Source organism: Dioscorea cayenensis, chromosome 15, assembly GCF_009730915.1.
Source record: "Dioscorea cayenensis subsp. rotundata cultivar TDr96_F1 chromosome 15, TDr96_F1_v2_PseudoChromosome.rev07_lg8_w22 25.fasta, whole genome shotgun sequence".
Classification (NCBI taxonomy): domain Eukaryota; kingdom Viridiplantae; phylum Streptophyta; class Magnoliopsida; order Dioscoreales; family Dioscoreaceae; genus Dioscorea; species Dioscorea cayenensis.
This window is the reverse complement of record NC_052485.1, coordinates 16,338,019-16,358,836: the sequence shown is the minus strand read 5'-3', so window position 1 is coordinate 16,358,836 and position 20,818 is coordinate 16,338,019. Positions and strand designations below refer to the sequence as shown.

Below are 20,818 nucleotides of genomic sequence, written 5' to 3'. Positions count from 1 at the left end.
GAATTGTTTCTTTTTATTTTTTTAAAAAATAATACTTACTTTAAGAAAAACACACAACAAAAAAAAAACTAATAGATACCCCAAAAGTAATTTAACTATCTTAGAGAAACATTTTATATTTTTAACTTTTAATAAGATGGCAGTAGCTTTTAAATACGTCACGTTTATAGTATCTTAATTGAAGTAAAATATAATAATTATATGAACACTACTTTTTCTTAGAAAATATAAATATATTTCACAATTAAAAAAACATGATACTGTATAAAAATATGTGAAATTTAAAAATTTAGAAGTCTGTTAAAATAGATTTTAGAATAGCATATCCCTAAGTGTCCATGTCAAAAGACTCAAAACACTATCCTGATTTCATACTGGAGCAAGTTTTAACGATAGAGTTGCATTATGTTAAAAACCAGGTGCATATAAAAGCCAAATAGAAATATGTGCACATTGTGTAAGATCATGTAAAATTATGAGCATTCATACATTTAAAAAAAAAAAATTTAAATTCATATGTTAAACATCCACTGCAAGGTTTTGAGACCAATTAACTCAACTTGCAAGCATTAACAAACAATTTGTAATAATATATTTAACAAAATTCAATTAAATTCTAATAAAACAGGAAACACAATATCAAAACAACAACATTGTTTACAAAGTTGAGAAGCGAGAATTTTTTAATCTTTCAACAGCCAAAAAGCCTAGATAGCACTTTCACTTCAGAAGAGTTTAGTTTAACTACAGTAAATTTTGAATTCAAAGGTGTTGATGCACTTGCAATTAAAATGGCAAATGGCTAGTGTAATTGCGAGACAGATACACCAATGCAAATGAATGGCATCTGCAATATAGCCAGAGGTTAACCAGAGTTTTCCACGCCTTGCATTTCGCAATGAAATCTAGTGTTAATTCTCTTATCCGGTTTTCAACATCGTCCACGGGGAAACCACCATCGATAACCTAGAGAACAGTGATATGAAGCACACAAGAAAATTGTTCTTTGGCTACTACCCAAATTGAGACTTCAAAATATTGAGCTAAAGAATGCCCAGAATATGTTCTGGAATATATTTATATATATGCATTGCATGATAAAATTCATGGGTAACTAGTCATTATAATTTCCCAGTGACTCACTCATGTTTGCTAAGGCACCAGACAGAATGTGAATGCAGCTTGGATGGTATACTTTTAGTATTAAAGCCAGGGGAATCATTGTTCATTGTGGTCCCTCAATAAAACACAATGTTCATTTTGGCCGCTTAGCCTAAGACTCACATAACATGTCCTATATATGTCCTGCACATCCTGGCACATCGGCTGAAACAGCCAGAGCGAACATGTTCACTTGAAGGACTAAATGAATAATGACTCCCACAATAGGGACCACTGTGGCTTTAGAGCATATTGTTTATGCCAAGTAAAACAATGATATGACAGTAATCCAAATAGTTCATTCCTTCCATCACTAAATTCCAATATTCTACACAAATACACATGATTTTTCCAATAAGTTCATCACATAATTTCAACGAATACTAGTTAGTAATTATCAGACAGATAATTTATTAGGTATGATGTTATTCAAGAAGAAAGCTTTGTTAAGATTTATCTTGGAAATCTAAAGGATACATGACATAACCTATTAGTTTAAGCTTTTGTATTTACAAAAAAAAAAATTCTTAAGAAAGATGAACACTTTATCTTAACATTATATACTTCACAAGGAAAAGATCGAGAAAAAAATTAAAACATTAGCAGCTAGCAAATATTGTACCAGAAAACACCACTCCATTTTGAAAGAGCTTCAGTGTAAACTATGTTATCACTGTAAGGATAAATAACTGGTAACGCATTGATACAATTGCAATTCTTTATACCACAAAATGAAATTCTCCCAAGATTATGTGAGCCAGTTAACCACTGATACAGATTAAAATAAATAAATAGCTAGTCAAAACACCCACTTCCATAAAGTCAAAATATCTAGCAGTGATATCATTGGCATGCTAATTGCCTTGCTTCCACAGACAAAACACCCACTTCCATAAAGAAAACGAAGGGATGGCTCTATATAGCTAGTCAAGCAAGCTGAAGTTTAAGACACTTGTTTGTTCCTCATTCATGCAATCACCAGATCAAACAAATGCAATGCCATGAAAACCGCGTGCACTTCGATTCTAACGATGGATGTGAAAGACAGCTAAAAGAAATGCATTTCATTAAAAACTGAATAAACAAGATACCTTCCATTGAACATCTTGAAGGTTCGCATACTGTTGTGCAACTTTCCTCTTGAAGTCAAGGTGCTCATATCTCTCATTGCCATAGCCACCTCTTTCAGCTGCTCTCTGGAAAAACAACAACCACCCTAATAAATTTAGAATAAAGAATAATATGGTAATCAGTAAACAGAATTTTCATCATCAAGGATCTTGATATAGTGCCAGAGTAAAAACAATCAATAAAATTGAAACTGAACTCTGCTTTAGTTTTATGAAAACATAAGTGATAAAAACATATACTTTCTTGGTTCAAGTCATGAAACATACAATTTAAACAGAAACAAAAACATAAAATATTGGATATTACTGTTAGATGTATGCATGTACAGAGGTAGTCTGTATGGTTATGCGCATGTATGCATGTACAGAGGTAGTTGGGTATATTTGTATCATTGGCTCCTATATGTAGACCTAAGGTCATGCATGTTACAATACAATGAATGAGAATTGATTCATCCCTTCTTCTCTCTTTTATCATGATATCAGACTAGGTTAGGCTAACCTCTTCGGCCAACTTCTCCGGCCATCTTCTCTGGCCACTCCGGTCATCTTCATTGGTCCCTTGTTTTCTTTTTCCTTCTTCAGGCCATTCTCTTCACCTTTTGTCTTCATTCATCTCCCTTATGTTGGTATTTTGAGTAGAGAGATGTAAAACTGAGGAGAGAGGAGAGAATAATTTGTTTTGAGTGAACAAAATGAGAAACTTTATTTGAATAACTTTACTGACTTAACACAACATAGAGGTAATATTTATAACCCAAAGGGTTTAGACAAAAGCATTAAGCTAAAAGACAAACTCTGAAAAAAGTAAAGATAAACCATGCAGATACCGCTCCTCCACATGCACGTACATCCTAATGTGCACGATAATTGACTTTGTCTCTCATTCTTCATGTCAAGCTGGCTGTCTATAGCCCACACAAGGAGACACGGTACCCAATATCCTCCACACAGCACACTCAGCCGAACTCGTCAGTTGCTTGTCTCTCGATAGCATCACGTGAAGGAGACTTAGCTCAACTCCAATATCCTCCCTTCAGATAAAGCTCCTCATTCCCAGTCCTCCTCTCAGATGAAGAAACTTATGATTCGACAAAGCCTTGGCACAAATGTCTGCAAGCTGGTGGTTGGAGCTGCAAAATTCCAATTTGATTGTTCCTTAGGGAACTAAGTCACATAAAAAATGATGCTTGATATCCACGTGCTTTGTTCTTTCGTGCATTGCTATATTCTTAGCAATGAAAATCGCAGAGCTATTGTCACACAAGATAGTTGTAGGTCCGGTTGCCATTATCCCAAAGTCCTCCAACATTCTTCTCAGCCATACAGCTTGGCATGCCAAGCTTGCTGCCGTGATGTACTCAGCCTCGGTTGATGACAACGCAGTACTTGCTTGCTTCTTCGAATCCCAAGTGATTACACTGGAGCCAATTTGAATATACTCCCTGATGTACTTCTTCTATTGTCAACGCAGCCAGCCTAGTCACTATCAGTGTAACCAACTAGATTGAAGTCTTCAGTGTGAGTGTAATGCAGTCCCATGAATTGAGTCCCGGGCACGTAATGCATGATGCATTTCACCTCTCCTTGGTGTTGCATAGATGGTTTGCTCATGAACCTTGATGACAAGCTCAGAGCTAGATGATATCTAGACATGTGTGAGCGAGATATAACAGTCCACTAACCATGCTCCTATACTTCTATTCATCTCCATCCCCTGTGCCATCATTTAGATGGAGTTTTTCATTTTCATTTATTGGAGTTACAGAAGTGTTACAGTTGCTCATCCTGAACTTCCTTAGTAGATCACCTGCATATTTCTTTTGTTATATTATAATACCTTTTGTTCCTTATTGATTTCAAGTCCAAGGAAGTAGTGGAGGAGCCCAAGATCCGTCATCTCAAACTTACTCATCATCTGTTGCTTAAATCTTCAATTAACTTTGCAGAAGTTCCCATGTAGATTATGTCATCAACGTATAGACAAACAAACAACATTGTTGCTTCTTTCTCCATCTTTGTATACAGTGTTGGTTCACTGGTGCTTCTTTTCAATCCCTGTGAACAAAAAAACTCATCTATCTTGCTGTAGCAAGCTCGAGGAGCTTGGCGCAGCCCATACAACACCTTATTAAGTTTGTAAACAAGATGCTCCTTTCCAGCTTTGACGAAGCCCTCCGGTTGTACAACATATACATCCTCTTACAAATCACCACTGAGGAAGGAGGATTTTACATCAAGCTGGTACAGGGCCATTGTCTTTGAGCAGCAACCACCAAGAATACCCGCACTGTCTCCATCCTCACAACAGGGGCAAAAGTTTCATCAAAGTCTATCCCTTGCTTTTGAGCATAGCCCTTAGCAACTAGCCTCACCTTCCGTTTAAGCACACGTCCATTAGAATGAAACTTAGTTCTGTAAACCCATTTCATTCCAATAGGCTTCTTTCTTTCCGGTAGCTCTATTAGTTGCCAAGTAGAGTTCTTCTGGATTGCATCAATCTCCATCTTCATTGCTTCTTGCCATTCTGGTTACTTCTCAGCCTCAATAAAAGATTCTGGATCTATGACATTTAAGATAAATGAACAAAAGTCATATATATCTTTTAATGGCTTGTACCTCACTATAGCAGGCTATTCTTCTCCTTATTCTTCAAGTGAATGGAGACCTTCAGGTACAATTGTGTCTTGAATCTCAACTTCTCTTTGTGTATCTTCATCTTCTACTTCTTCTAGTTCCCCGAAGACTTGTACACGTTGATCATGATTAGGTTCTTCCCATGGGCAGCTAGCCTCTTCATCAAACACAACACTCTTGTTAACAAACACCTTGCGAGTGATTGGATTGTAAAGCTTTCTTTCTCTCCACAATCCCATTTTGCTCTGGTGAGTATAGTGTTGTTAACTCCCGTTGAATGCCATCTCTTTCACACAACTTTTGAAACTCATTTCCAGTGACCTTTCCTCCCCTATTAGTCTTGAGACACTTTAATTTTCTTTCAAACTGTCTCTCAAATAGTTGCTTGAACTTAAGGAACTCTTCAAGTGCTTGTGACTTGTGCTTGATGAAATACACCCACTTGTATCTAGTGTAATCATCCACAAACAACAGAAAATAGAGATATCCTCCCATGGACTCTTCTTGCATCGGGCCACATATATCATCAGTGTGCACGATTTCTAGGGGTAATGTGGATTGCTTCCCTGTAGTACCTAAGAAAGAATGTCTCACTTGTCGGTCAAACATACAACCTTCATATATCTCTATGTTATTGATGCTCAGCAGCCCGTATACAAGTTCATCTTCATGCAAGATCTTCAAACCTTGGTAGTGTAAGTACCCATATCTTCTGTGCCACAATGCAGAGACCTGCTGATTGTTTGTGACCACTTTTACACTCCCAACTTCGTCTATGGCGAGAGGAAACATGTTATGATTAGACATGAGCACTCTAGCCACCAATGCCTTGGTCTTCTTATCTTTGATCATGCATTCATCATCTTCAAACGTGACATTGTACCCAATCCGCATCAACTACCCTACACTGAGTAGGTTATGGGCGAGCTTCGGAACAAATTGAACACCATGCAGCATCCTCATCTTCCCAGATCATGTTATGAGAAGTACTGAGCCTTTCCCGATTATTTCAAGCTCCAGGTCGTCTCCTAATCTCAAAGTTTGGCCTTGTGTCTCCACTAAGTCATGGAAGAGACCACATTCTCCCGTCATGTGGTTTGAGCAACCGCTGTCAACTATCCACACGCTTCCTTGCCCTACATTTGCATCGTTCTTAACCATAAAAAAGTTAGTTACCTCAACTTGCTTAGCCATGTTGGTCTCCTTCGGCTTGAACCAACACTGTGCCTTCTTATGCCATAACATTTATAGTTATAGCAATGTATGTTACTCTTGTGTTGCTTGTTATCATCACAAGCTCCCAAGAGGTCTGTACCTCTTCCTCTATCTCTTCCTCTTCCTCGAAATGATCCTCTTCTGCTGTTTTGTTGCTGTTCTGACTCCTTAAGTCTGCTACCATCTTAAGAGAGCTGGGTGTTGAGCACACTAAAGCTCTTGGTCTTGAGTGCTTTGTCTTCAACTCTTTTCTATCGATTGATACAAACTTCATGCGTCAGTAGGGATCCGCTTAGCTCGTCAATGGTTAGTTTATCGAGATCTTTCGACTCTTCTATGGCAACAACTATGTGATCAAACTTAGCTGTCAGTGTCCACAACACTTTTGCAGCCGCAGCTATTTCAGTGATCTCCCTACCATAAGCGCGTAGTTCATTCTCCACCTCAAGCATTCTCGTCACGTAGTTATGTATAGACTCATTAGCTTTCATCTGGCTCACCTCAAACTGATTGTGTAGCCTTTGTCTCCTCACCAAAACATATTTGGAAGAGCCCGTAAACTCTGTCTTCAGTATTGTCCAAGCCTTGTGGGATGTAGTTGAGTTCTTTATATGTGTAATTATATGCCTATCAACGGACTGGAGTATAAGAAAGAGAGCTTTGGAGTCTCTCTTTCGGTTCTCCTTCAGCCTAGCCTTCACTTTGTCTTCATCATCATGACCAGCTTCCACAACATCCCATACTTCTTGGGACATAAACAGAGCACGCATCAAAGTGCTCCATCGATCATAAGCTTCACCATTGAAGAGAGGAATAGCTGGTTGGGAGATGTTCACCATCACGCTGCTAAACGCCATTCAACTATCGCCTGCTGTCTCTGATACCAGTGTTGGTATTTTGAGTAGAGAGATGTAAAACTGAGGAGAAAAGAGAGAATAATTTGTTTTGAGTGAACAAAATGAGAAACTTGATTTTAATAACTTTATTGACTTAACACAACATAGAGGTGATATTTATAACCCAAAGGGTTTACACAAAAGCACTAAGCTAAAAGACAAACTCTGAAAAAAGTAAAGATAAACCATGCAGATACTGCTCCTCCACATGAACGTACATCCTAATGTGTATGATAATTGACTTTATCTCTCATTCTTCATGTCAAGCTGGCTGTCTTTAGCCCACACAAGGAGACACAACACCCGATTCAGCACACTCAGGGGGCATTCATTTCAGGGAAAGTGGGGGGAAGTGGTCTGACTTCCACCACTTCTGGTGTTCATTTGTGCTGAACTGGGGGAAGTGACTTTCCCCACTTCCGACTAAAGTGGATTTTGAACTAAGCCCACTTCGGTATTTTTTTTACTGAAGTTGGGGGAAGTGAGACAATCTATAAAAACTAACTTCCTTTCATTTCCAAAATCTTTTTTGAACTCATAGACCTTCATCCAACACCTAAATCTTTCGATTTTATTCTCACTTTCTGACAAATGAACATCAGAAATCCTGGAAGTGTATCACTTCCCCCCACTTCAGGGAAGTGGCATTTCCCCCACATCCTGACTTCCCCCCACTTTCCCTGAAATGAACGCCCCCTCAGCCGAACTTGTCAGTTGCTTGTCTCTCAACAGCATCACATGAAGGAGACTTAGCTCAACTCCAACACCTTACCCTCTCCTTTATTCACTCTTCCATTCCTTCTTCCTTTTTTTATAAAAAAAAATTAAAAATCAGATTTAGATCTCCACCCATCCACCAGAACAATCAAGCGACCATCACCACCATCAGCTTCCTCAAGCTATCACCACCACCAGCCCGCACAATCACCCACCAACACCTACACAATCAATCTACCATCACCACTATCACTGGCCTCGTCCACCATCACCACATCAAGCTATCATCACCCATAAAATCGGTCCTCACTATCACCACCACCCTCATCCACCACCAACACCGGCCTCGTCCACCACCACCACCACCACAATCAAACTACCATTAACCTCGTCCATCCATTAACCCCGGCCACCCATCATTCCCTTCCAAGCCCATCGTCACCACCGGTTTTCCAAGCCAACCGGTCATCCATACTTTGTTCCCCATCCAATGCACAATGAGCATGTGAATCCTTGCATGTTAATGCAAAAACATCCATCCAATGCACATGTGAATCCTTTCCTGCCAAAGCCAAAACATGAATGTGATGTTACTATTTACTTGTGATATCTTATCTTGTAAAACAACATATTGATATTATTTAAAAAAAATGGAATATGGATTCAGTGGGGTGTTACCGAAGATGCGTCATCACAATCTCCACCATTTCGATGTCGTACTTGATGGCACCAACTACATCCCTTGGCGATTTATTGTCAAGCGGATTCTAAATGGCATCCATGTTCTTCGCCATGTTGACGGTACCTGTATTGCTCCTACTGCCCCTTCTCTCCTCGATACCATCACATCCTCAAAGGCATCTGCTCTTCTCACAGTATTTGAGCAGCAATTTGAGAAGTGGGCTGCTGATGATTCTATAGCTAAGATGCTAATCTGTCAGATGGTTACCCTTGAGATTCGTACTCAGATTGCTGATCTTCCCACTACTCGTGAGATGTGGGAATATCTTGAGCACCGCTACTGTAATTCCAGTTAGGCGCAGCTCTACACTCTATATCAGGTCCTCACCAGTCTCCAACAGGACAAGGACATAGTCGACCAGTTCTACAGTCAGTATTGTACCCTATGGTATCAGATTGATACTCTCACCTCTCCATATTATGTGTTTATACTGCTCAGATTTTTACTTGTTCTGAGTCATGCTCTCATCCTGATGGGACATGACACATGTATGAGTTCATTATGTGTCTTCGTCTTGAGTTTGAGCCAACTCGAGCTCAGTTACTTCATGCTCTGTTAGTATATTCTTTGGATGAGGCCTTCGCTTTTGTTCATGCTAACGAAACCCGCCTCCGGGCTTCTTTCACAAGGGGAGGTAATGCTCTTGCTGTCTCTCGCCTTCCTTCTGTCCCTCTAGCATCAACCTCTACTCAACCTTCGGTTCCTTCTCCTATCTCATCTCGGTCTTCTCCACGGCCGAAACAGGCTGTAACTTGTCACTACTAGGGTATATTTGGTCATCTCAAGCGTGATTGCCGGAAGAAGCAGCGTGGACTTCCTCATATTACTCCCCATGGTGCTTCTTCACCAGTTCCACCTCTTCTCCTATTGTCTCCCTCCCTTCAGGCATATTCTACAGGCTTCTCCTGTTATATCGACTCCTGCTCTGTTTTCTGCTGATGATTAGTATCTATTGGCGATGTTCTGAAAGTTCCAGCAGTCCCATTTAGCAGACTCCACTGGACATGCGCAGTCGGCTCAGGTTCCTCCTTCTGCTCCAGGTAGTTCCTGTCCTCTCTTGCTTCTTGATTCTGCTACTTCACTTCATATGACTTCTAATGCCACTCATCTTTATCACTCTTATCCACCATTGCATATCACATGTGTTAGCACTGGTAATAGCACACGCCTTCCTGTTTCATCTACTGGTCATCTTTCATCTGAAGCTTTCACTGTTCCTTTTGTCTCCCATGTTCCTCGTCTATCCATGAACTTTATATCTGTTAGTTAGCTTACTGATTATGATTGTCAGGTTATTTTTAACCGTATATCATGTCATGTGCAGGATCACAGTAGGAAGGTGATTGGAGCTGGTCGCCGCCATAGTGTAGTTTATGTGTTAGATACCCTTTACCTTCCATCTTCCACTGGGTCCATTCATCAATGTCATGCTACACTTTTGTCTCATCATATATGGCATCAATGTCTTGGTTATTTGTGTCTGTCTTATCTGTCATCTCTTCTTCTTCTTAGTGTTTTAGGAGCTGTCTCTCCTTCCTCTGATGTTATCTGTGTTGGTAAGCTTGGTAAACAACTACAACACCCTTATCCTTTGAGTGTATCTCAGACTACTTCTCCTTTTAAGCTTATTCATTCCGATGTTTGGGGTTTCGCTCCTTTTATTTCTAAAGGAGTTAACTGTTATTATGTTATTTTTATTGATGACTATACTCGCTTCACTTGGATCTATTTTATGCATCATCGTAGTCTGTTGTTGTCAATCTATCGATCCTTTATAGCTATGGTTCACACTCAGTTTGCTGCCTCAGTCAAGAATTTTCAATCTGACTTTGGTGGCGAATTCATTTCTCAGGCTTTCTGTGCCTTTTTGTACTCTGAGGGCACCTTGCCTTAGTTATCTTATGTAGGGACTTATCCTCAAAATGGGGTCGTTAAACGCAAGCATCGTTATATCTTAGAGATGGACCGTGCTCTTCTTCTTAGTGCTTTTCTCCCTTTTCATTTCTGGCTAATGTTGTTAGTACCGTTGTTTATCTAATTAACCTTCAATCTTCATCTCACCTTCATGGTCACAGTCCAGGAGAGTGTCTTCATAGGACACCTGCTCGCTATGATTATCTCCGTGTTTTTGGTTGTTACTGCTTTGTTTTACTCGCACCTCAGGAGCGGACCAATCTCACCGCCCAGTCTGTTTCTTGCATTTTTCTGGGATATAACCTTGAGCACAAAGGTTATCATTGTTATTATCCCGTTACTCATCGTATACGTATCTCTCATGATGTCACGTTTGATAAGGCTACAACATTTTATACTTCTCCTTCTTCTACTGAGTCTCCATTTCCCTCAGTCCATCTCTCTTTCCATTTCCCTACCCATTCTCCTGAGGATGCTTCCCCTATACCTTTCTCTCCTTCGTTACTCTCTCCTCTAGAGGTTCTTAGTCATCCTTCTTTTGCCCCTTTCTCCTTTATCTGTTGAGTCTCCTATCGCATCTTCCCCTTCCTCTTCACTTCCTCCTGCTCACCCGCCTCTTTATTTATTTTACCATCATTGGGATCCCACAGCGACTTCACCTCTGTTGGTCCTCTTTGACACCTCTCCTGCTACAAATCCAGCTCTTGAGATATCTTCTCACCCTTACTCTTTACATGAATGCTCTACTTTATATCCCCTTGTTTGTTACGCTTCTACTAGCACCAGTGTCTTAGATGTCTTTGAGCCAGGTACCTATAGGGAAGCAGTTCGATCCCCTAAGTGGTGAACTGCCATGGCCGAGGAGCTTGATGCTTTGCCTCAGACTTAGACGTGGGATATAGTTCCTCTTCCTACCCATGTTATTCCCATCACATGTCATTGGATCTACCGGGTGAAGACATGTTCTGATTGGTCTCTCGAGCATTATAAAGCACGTCTTGTTGCTCGCGGTTTTTAATAGGAGCATGGCAGTGACTATGAGAAGACTTTTGCTCCAGTGGCCCATATATATACTGTGCGTACATTAGTTGTTGTCGTAGTTGTTCGTAGGTGGGTTCTTCATCAGCTTGATGTGAAGAATGCTTTTCTTCATGGGGACTTGAAGGAGAAGGTTTACATAACTCCTCCCCCTGACCTACAAGTGCCTCTGGGGTCTGTTTGTTATCTTTGTCGTACTTTTTATGGTCTCAAACAGGTTACACGTGCTTGGTTTGAGAGGTTCAGTACTGTCGTTGAGGCTGCTGGTTTTACTCCGAGCATATATGACCCGACAGTCTTCGTTCATTCTTTACCTCGTGGCCGGACAATTCTTTTTCTGTATGTGGATGACATAATTCTTACTGGTGATGATTCTACTCACATTACCTTTGTGAAGTAGAAACTGTGTGAGACTTTCTTGATGACTGATTTAGGTTGGCGTCGTCATTTCTAGGTATCGAGATCACATCTCATCTTGATGGTTATCGACTCTCTCAATAGCGTTACACTCTGGTTTGACAGATACTCATACTGCCGCTACACTTATGAAATTACATTTGCAGCTTCATGCTTCTGATGGAATTTCACTATCGAATCCTTCTCGCTATAGGCATCTAGTTGGCAGCTTGGTATATTTGGCAGTCACATGTCCTGACATCTCCCATGCTGTGCATTTTCTCGATTAGTTCTTTGTAGCCCCCACTTTTGTTCATTATGGACATCTTCTTCGGGTGCTGCGATATCTTTGCGATACTGCCTCGCATAGTTTGTTCTACTCACAGCAGTCCATCCACACTTCAACTACAAGCCTATTCTAATGCTACTTGGGCTAGTTCTCCTGATGATTGTATCTCTATCACTGGCTACTGTATCTTTCTTGGGTCTTCATTTATTGCGAAGACTAAAAAATAACAGACTGTTACCAAGTCTAGTGCTGAGGCTAAGGTTCATACTTTAGCTTCTACCGTATAGGAGGTGCTTTGGATTCGTTCGATTTTGCAGGATTTTGGTGTACTGATGACTTCTCCTATTTCTATTCATTGCGACAGTACTGGAGCCATTTAGATTGCTGCCGATTAGGTCAAGCATGAGCGTGCCCATACTGTGTGGCTTTACTATCTAACTACAGAGGTCCAGGTGGCTGATTTTTTCACCAAGGCTCAGACACACGATCTGCCTTTAGTTTGATGTTAGATGTATAAATGTAGAGAGGTAGTATGCATGGTTATACATGTATGTATGTACAGAGGTAGTTGGGTATATTTGTATAATGGCTTCTATATGTAGAACTAAGGTCATGCATGTTACAATACAATGAATGAGAATTGATTCATCCCTTCTTCTCTCTTCTATCAATTACCAATTCATTTAAGTACCAAGTTCATATAAACAGTAGAAAGGTGACAATTAACCATTTTTTGTGAAGACTTTAACCACCTAGCCCTGCTTAATTGGATACATAAACTTGGGTGTGTTGCATTATCAAATCTCTAGATTTTTCCATTTCCTATTTTCATTAGTAACAACTAATACTCATGAGCTTAATGTGTCATGCGAACATCCTTTCTAACATCAAAACCCAAAATTCTGACGCAATATACCAACAAAAAACTAGCAAAAGGTTTTTGTACAAGAAAAAAATTAAGACTTTCATACATAGTCCAGCAATCAATCCAATGTTTCAGAAGTAGCTCATAGTCCCATTGAAACAACACTTACAAACCACATCCCTTCTTCTGAACTAATACTTGCGAAGTTCTATATATGGATATTTCTTGACACTATACACTATCATTCTAAAGTTACCTAGTAATATAGAATGAGAAAAGGTTCATGTAAAAGCAAATAGATAAATAAATAAAGGCTTTCAAGTATAGTCTAGTGATCAAACTAACTTTTCAAGAAGAGCTTAATCTATTGAACATAGGGGAATCGAATGAGATACCTCTGGTGATATGTCAAGGAAAATTACTAGATCTGGAGCTATTAATCCCACTTCCGGAGCCTGTAATAGAATATGATCTTGTCTTTGGACCAATATTTATATATAAGACAAATATAGGTAGATAGGTGAGCTAAAGTAAATATCACCTTACACCATTCGATATCAAGTTCTTTAGCAGCTTAGAAAGTAACTTCAAAATAAGAATATCGATGAACAACAACAGAAGTCCCACTTTTTAGCTTGCTTTCCATCAAGGATCTGAAAATCAAACACAACAAAAAAAATACTTGAAACCTTAGCTTCTAAGGTTCTATATACACATGTAGTTGTATTTAGATTAAATGGGATTAGAGGCAGTTCTGTTGAAGACCACCAACCAAACTGAAAGTTGACTTAAATCAGTGAGACTATAGCTTATGACAAACAAGGTTAAAGCAATAGCAGGACAAGAAATGCTATGAAACACTGTCCAAACAACATATTATGGCACATCAATCAACTGACTGCATGGCATATTGGACTATGAAAATGTAGTGTCCATATATGCTGTCAAGATGTAACTCTGGTGAAACAACATGAAATGTGGCCAAATTTGTATCTAAGTAATTTTACTCACCACTGAGCAGCAAAATATTTGCCTTATATGTTATTTTTTTGCTTAATGTTTTTTTTATCACATGAGCCAGAAGGCTACACAAAAAAGAAAAAGAAAAGGGAATCAAAAGGAGAGGCTTCGCTGCAAGAAAAGATCCTCAAGCCAACTTGGTTTGTCTAGTCCTTGGAAGAAAAGAGTGGTTTTGTGACGGCATCCATAATTAGCAAGAGCATCAACGATATTGTTGTCTTCATGAGTAATTGTGGAAGTGACAATGTTTGGAAATTGATGAAGGGCATGGCTGAGATTGTAGAAATCATCATCAAGTCTCCAGGCAATGTAAGGAGAAAAATTCTTGAGTAGTCGCACAACACCAGGACAATCACAGAAAATCTTGATAGGTTGCCATCCTTTAGTAGAACAAGTTTGCAGAACCCAAGTGATTGCAGCAAGTTCAGCTTTTATAGGAGAGTCTAAGAATTTGCAAGAGCAACCTGCAAGAAGGATCATTCGGGAATTAGTTATAGCAATAAATCCAAGCCCAGCCTCAGTAGAGGAAGAGCTCCATGAAGCATCAGTAAAGATGTGAATGGAATTGTGAGTATTTGAATGGCAAGGATGTTGCCTGTAGTGTTTTCCGGAAGCTTCAAAGTATTTTGAGCATAAGGCCCAAGCCCGAGGAATTATGTTGGAGTAATTGGGGGAGTGATGATTGAAGATCAAGTTACATCTGTTTTTCCAAATCAGCCAAGCCACCGTGGCAATCAAGGTTTTAACACCACTATCACTCAACCAAGATTTATGATTTACAGTGAGCCAATCACCATTGGTAAGAAGTTCAAATGTTGAAGGATTAAGCCCCAAAGTCATGAATAAAATAGACCAGATACCAGAGTTCTTTAGACAGAACCAAAGAAGGTGGTCAGTGGTTTCTTCAGTAAGATTACAGAAAGCACAAAGAGAGTGAGGCCCAATATTAAGCCAATATAGGTAAGCACTAGTGACAAGTTTACCAAGGGCTAGCTTCCATATAAAACTTTTAATATGGGGGATCACCATGAGTTTCCCAATAGTAGACCAGCCCATCCAAGAGCCAATTGTATCGAAGCCACTATTTAAATGAGTGTATACCGCGGAGGTAATAGAAGTGTGATGGCTCAAAGGACCCCAAACCTATAAATTTGTTGCTTCTGAATCAAAACTGATCATGTTAACCCAGTCCTTGTCAAGATTGTGACCAAAGATGTTTTCGAGCAGAGACATACTCAAAGAGTTGTTATGTTGAAGATCAGGTAATGAGAGCTCATTCAGAGGAAGGCCCATGTTAATGAAAGTAGGTTTATATGCAATTGGAAGGTCCATGATGCAAGGCATAAGAAAAAGATCAGTTTTGGCAGGGTTGCAGGTTAAAATCCTGAAGTTAGATTTCAAGAGATTAGCAGTTTTTGAAAGGGATTAGAAGAACCAAGAGGGTTGCGAGGTTGTTTGAAGGTTCCATGGGTTCCAGTCCTTGTATTTGAAGTTAAAAATATCAACCCTGATTTTGGTGTCAGAGTTAAGGACAGAGAAAACATTTTTAGCCATCAACGAATGTTGAACCAATCTAAGATCCCGAATACCAAGCCCCCCCTCAGATTTATTTCTTGTAGTAACCGCCCACCCAATTGAATGGAAACCACCAAAATTGCCATCCTACACCAGAGAAAGTCACGACCAAGTTTAGTTATGGAGTCTAGAGTAGACAGGGGGAGGTGCATGACAGAAAGAATGAAGGTTGGAAAGGCAAAAATAGTGTTGTTAATGAGAGTAGCACGACCAGCAGTAGAAATAGAGGAGTGGTTCCAAGACTGGATTGTGTTTTTAACACGGGTGGGAATAAAGTTGAAATAACTGGCAGGAATTTTTTTAGGAGAGATAGGAGCTCCCATATACAGGAATGGGAAATTTCCTTGGGAGAAACCCAAAATTTTTGAAATAGAATTAGCAATTTTGTGGTTGAACCATGAGGGCAGAAAAAATTCAGATTTTTTAAAATTGAATTTTTGTCCAGAGAGATTATGGAAAAGATTGAGGCAGAAGAGACAATTTTTAGCATTTCTACGGGAGGCTACAGTAGTAAGAATGAGATCATTCGCAAACATTAGATTGTTAAAGTTTATGACCAAATTTGGGTTAAATCCAGGGACTAAATTAAGGGATAGGGCTTTGTTGAGGATGGCGGAGAGGTTTTGAGAGACAAGAAGGAAGAGAAGGGGAAAAGAGGGCTTCCCTACAGAACATCTCTGCTACTAGAGATCCAATCAGAGTGCTGGCCATTAATGATGAAGGAAAAGGAGACAGAGGAAAGACATGTCTGTATCCACGTAATCCCAATTTTAGGGAAGAGCATTCTATGGAGGCTTGAAAGAATAGTTACCCATTCAATAGTATCAAATGCTTTTTCAATATCAATTTTTAAGATCATCCTATGGGGGATAGTTTGTCCATCTCGAGGCTATGAGCAATTTTCTAGGCTACGATGATGTTATCAAAAGCGCCACGCCCTGGAAGGAAACCATTTTGTTCAGGACCAATGAGATTAGAAATAACAGAACGGAGGCGGTTTGTAAGAATTTTAGAGATAATTTAGTAACAGGCATTACAAAGAGAGATTGGCTGAAATCGGTGACTAGGGTTGGATTGTCTTTTTTATGGATCAGAGTAACATAGGTTTGGCCCCAAGAAGGAGGAAGCGAAGCAGACATAAAGAAGTGGCATACAACATTGACAAGGTGGTCAAAAATAATGTTCTAATAAAAAAAATGTAAAATTCCACATTTAGGCCATCAGGACTAGGGGCCTTGCCATGAGGTATGGAATTGAGAGTTTGGTAGATCTCGCGTTTCAAAATAGGTTTGACCAAAACCTCTTTCTCCATGTCACTCAGAGTAGCAAGGTCATCTGGCATGGCTTCAATGAGGGAGTTTAAGGAAAAAGAAAAGGAAGACGACCAGAGCGATTTATAAAAATTCAGAAAGCAAGTTTCAATTTCATAGTGAGTTGTAGTGATGTTACTCGAGTTGTCCTGAATGTTGCTTACTCGGTTGCAATGCCTTCAAATTTTGACCGTGTTGTGAAAGAAATTTGTGTTTTGGTCGCAATGCCGAAGCCAAAGGGTCTTGGTACATTGGCCCCAATAAATAGCATTCTGGAGGAGAAGAGCAGCGTGGTGATTACGCAGGGCTCTAAACCAAGTATGGTGCCAACCATCATCAGAGTGGGGGAAAGAATCCTCAATTTCCAAAATTCAGTTTTAATATTGTGTAATTCCTAATCGATATAGCAGATGCGCTATTTCCTCTACTTGAGAACATTGTGTTTAGTACGAGAAATGGCATGTGAGAAAAAGTGGAGGGGGAAAGAGTTAAAGTGAACAGACCAAGCCAGAGAGATTGTAGATTCACAACCCTTATAATCTAACCAGTGATTATCAAACCGGAAAACATTCTTGTAATTAAGGACATGGTTTTGGGCGATCAAAAACATAAGAGAGTGATCAGAAGAAATTCAGGGAATATGCTGATTAGAAATTTTTTTAAAACTAAGTATCCACTCAGAATTAGCTAAAAAATGGTCCAGCCTTACCCAACACTGGGCAAGACCCGACTGACCATTGCACCAGGTAAAACCGGAACCAGAAAAACCCAGATCAAAAAGACAATTATCAGTAATGAACTTTGAGAAAGAAATTGATTTCAAAAAATAGTGTTTAAAGGAACCACCCCTGTGCTCATCAAATTTGGAAATAGCATTAAAATCACCATTAAGAAGCCAAGGGGTATTGAGAGCCAAGAGACCTTTAAGGGAGAACCAGAGGGATTTCTGGTCAGAGTATACCTAACAGTTGTAGACTGTAGATCTAGGTTTTCATACCAGAGGTGATTATAAGATGGAGTATAGACCTTGATGTCGCCACTGGGGAAGCTCTCCCAATGGATCATTTCCAGAGGACGAGTATGCCTCCAGACAATCCATTGGAAGGGATAGCCACCTAGTCCCAGCAGCGAGTAAATTTAGCATAGAAATGGCGAACTCTATCAAAAGAAGCCTTCGTTTCTACCAGACAAAGAATATCAGGTTTCAAGCTTTTAATTTTATCAAAGATGCGGGAAGTTGTGCTAGTGTTTGAGAAGCCCCTACAGTTCCAAGAAAAAATCTTAAGATGTGTGTATAACATAGGAGCTAGATGCAAGATAAAGAATAAAAGAAAAGAGAACTAAGAATTGAGAGCCTTTTTCCCCTTTTTATGGCGGGATCCACTCATCGATGGTTCTCTTCAGGCAAGGGCCTCTAATTTGGCTTCGTTTTGGAAATGTCAAATAATCATGTCGTCATCAGGTTCATCTTGGGGATCTGGATCATCAAAGCCAGCATCTTCCATTCCCATATTAGCAGGCAAGGGTGAGGACAGAGCTCCGACGACTTTATCAACAGCCATGAGATGACCGTCGAGATGAGGAAAGGGGAAGGCTCGCCATGTGGATAAGAGGGGAACTGTTGGCTTTAGAAATTTCCAACGGGCATTTCTGTAAATTCCCAGATTGAGAAGCAGAAAGATCTTTGGAAGCTAGCGGTGGCTTATGGGAAAGGTCATCTTGGGAGTGCATTAAGAGGAGACGTGGAGGATGATTGTCAGAGCTGGCAGAGCACAGATGGGACGGGTTATTCGAAGATTTTGGGAAAGGATGTGAGTGTCTTCCACGGGTAGAGAATCTGCCATGTGTCGATTGCATGGTAGAGGATCAGGTTCATCTTCTCGCTGTCTACCGCCGGTGTTGGATGCACGGCTGCCACCATGACCACTGCTTCTTCCACGAACAGAATTCTGGCAGGATCGGGGTTTTAGCCATGACCTAAACTCGCCAACAATATCATTGTTCTGAGGAGAGGTAAGGGAAGGGTTAACGGCCCCGGGTTGTTCCTCATTGGCCCCATCAACCCGCATCATGGAAGCACAATGCACCAGCTCTGCATCCAATGACATAGAGGGCACAGACACATCTGGACACTGGGGATTGCTGGCAAAAGAGCAGTGCGCCTCACCATGACCAACCCTCCCACACCTGAAACAGTAAACAAGAATTTTTTCATAGAGAGCTAAAACAAAAACAGAGTGAATATTGCACTGCACCCATGTTCCTTGCAAGAGAGGTTTGTTTAAGTCTAGTTCCATACAAACCCAGGCGAATTTTACCCTAGAACGATCAATAGTATGGGGGTCAACTTTCAGGACATGGCCAAACTGTGAGGCCACTGCTTCAAGAATTTCCCCTCCCTAGAGCTCCATGGGTAGATGATAGATTTGTATCCAAACAGCAGCCAAAGAAAGGCGTTCGAAGGCTGGTTGGAAACTCTCTTTCCATGGAGATAATTGAAGGATGCGGTCAGCAACAGTCCAAGGATGGATCAGAGCTGACAACCTTCACCCAGGAGACGCCAGCTTTTGTCCCTAGGCGAAGAAGGGGATGGGGGTCAGGTGGTGGCCCGCGGGGGAGGGGGGAGGGGGAGGGCATGTCACCGGAGAAATAGTAGTATTGATGCAGCGCTCACCAGATCTTGAACTGACCCTTGACTCTCTTTTAAGTGGTTTTTGCTTAATGATTTAATACTTCATAGATGAAACCATTGGTTGGCTTGCATTTGCCATGACTATCTTAGTGTAACGAAAGGGTGTGATGAATAACAAAGTTGAAAATCAACTAAAATTAGTGCCATATGTGGGTATGATCCTAGAGAAACATATTAGGCTCGAGAATACATCAAAGGGGTATTAGAGTAGCTAACAGCCCCACATTGGTTAATTTGGTAAATACAGATCTAAATATATAAGCATGAGTCTCTCATCCTATCAACTTAAGCTTTTGATTTCAATCAGGCTCATCTGATAAGTGAAACCTTGAGGACAAAGCTTTCATTTAACAATACATTTTCTATAGTTAAGAAGCAGGCACCATTTTTTAACCAAATAAGAAAGCAATGGTCACAGTTTTGAAGGCTCATGTTCTTAATGCTAAAAAAAAAAGTACATGCATTTGACGATTTAAAGGGAAACAGACAAAATTGTCATTCAATAGAACAAGAGCATAAAATTACTACATGATAAAATAGCTGACCTTTTCTCCCAACGATTAGCATTGAATAGTAGATGGATTATTATATCATCCAATTGAGTATCATTGGAAAGATAAGCAGATATCATCTACCCAACACCAATGCTTAGGTAAAAAAACAACCATGCTTCTACTGATATCCATTCACTCTTCCAGCATGTGACTAGCTTGGTAGATTGTGAAGTTTTCCCAATATGGTCTAGTCCTTATAGAACAATAAGAGAACCACGTGAGCTAAGACATTGACAGTCCATGTGAATTTGCTAGGAAGGATCCTTAATGGATAACCTTAATTAGACACGACTTCAAGGACCTAAGACCTAATCCAAAATTTGTAGATGTGAAACACAGGAATAAGGGCCATTTAACCAATTAGCCTCCTTTTTTTTTTTTTAATTTAACCAAATGGCCCTAGGGCCATTTTAATTTTCAAAATGGCCCTAGGACCATCACATCACCCACATGGGTGATGTGATATGCTGACTGGGCGCTGAGTCAGAGCCCAGTCAGCGCTGACTAGGATGCTGACGTGGCATTCTTCAATTAAAAATCTTGATTTTTTTCATTTTAACCCCTGAATTGTTTTATAATCAATAAGTATGCTTATTCTTGGGTTTTTTTAACCAATTTTTTTTTAAAAAAATTTATTCGTGTTTTAAAATTTAATAAACTTTTAAAT

General features: G+C 39.9%; 1 pseudogene; it reads right to left on the bottom strand.

Moving 5' to 3' along the window:
* Positions 1-786: 786 nt before the first annotated feature.
* Positions 787-20,393, bottom strand: LOC120277737 (annotated as a pseudogene).
* Positions 20,394-20,818: the final 425 nt, after the last annotated feature.